General features: G+C 35.2%; 1 protein-coding gene across 1 annotated transcript in view; it reads left to right on the top strand.

Moving 5' to 3' along the window:
* ADH4 (alcohol dehydrogenase 4 (class II), pi polypeptide) overlaps window positions 1-261 on the top strand; it is a 24,356-nt gene that overhangs the window by 9,462 nt on the left and 14,633 nt on the right. The gene's annotated exons all lie outside the window — the stretch shown is intronic.

Genomic DNA, 261 nt, shown 5'->3' with positions numbered 1-261 from the left:
GCTTAAAACGTAATTGAAATATCTCAATATTAATCATTTACCCTAAGAATCAGACAAAGGAATTCACTTTGGATTAGAATTAGTTAAGTTTTCTTTTTGTTTCCAATTGCCAGTTATTGGAAAGTGTTATTAAAAGAAAGATAGAGATCACCATCAAATTGGTATTAACTGATCAACACATAAATGCACATATAAGAATAACATCTATTGGATGTTGGGCAGGGGGGGGGGGGAGGAGGGAGGAGAGGACGGGTATATGCA

Source organism: Propithecus coquereli, unplaced genomic scaffold (assembly GCF_000956105.1).
Source record: "Propithecus coquereli isolate 6110/MARCELLA unplaced genomic scaffold, Pcoq_1.0 Scaffold161, whole genome shotgun sequence".
Lineage (NCBI taxonomy): Eukaryota > Metazoa > Chordata > Mammalia > Primates > Indriidae > Propithecus > Propithecus coquereli.
The sequence above is the reverse complement of the archived record's forward strand: the minus strand, read 5'-3'. Positions and strand labels throughout refer to the sequence as shown.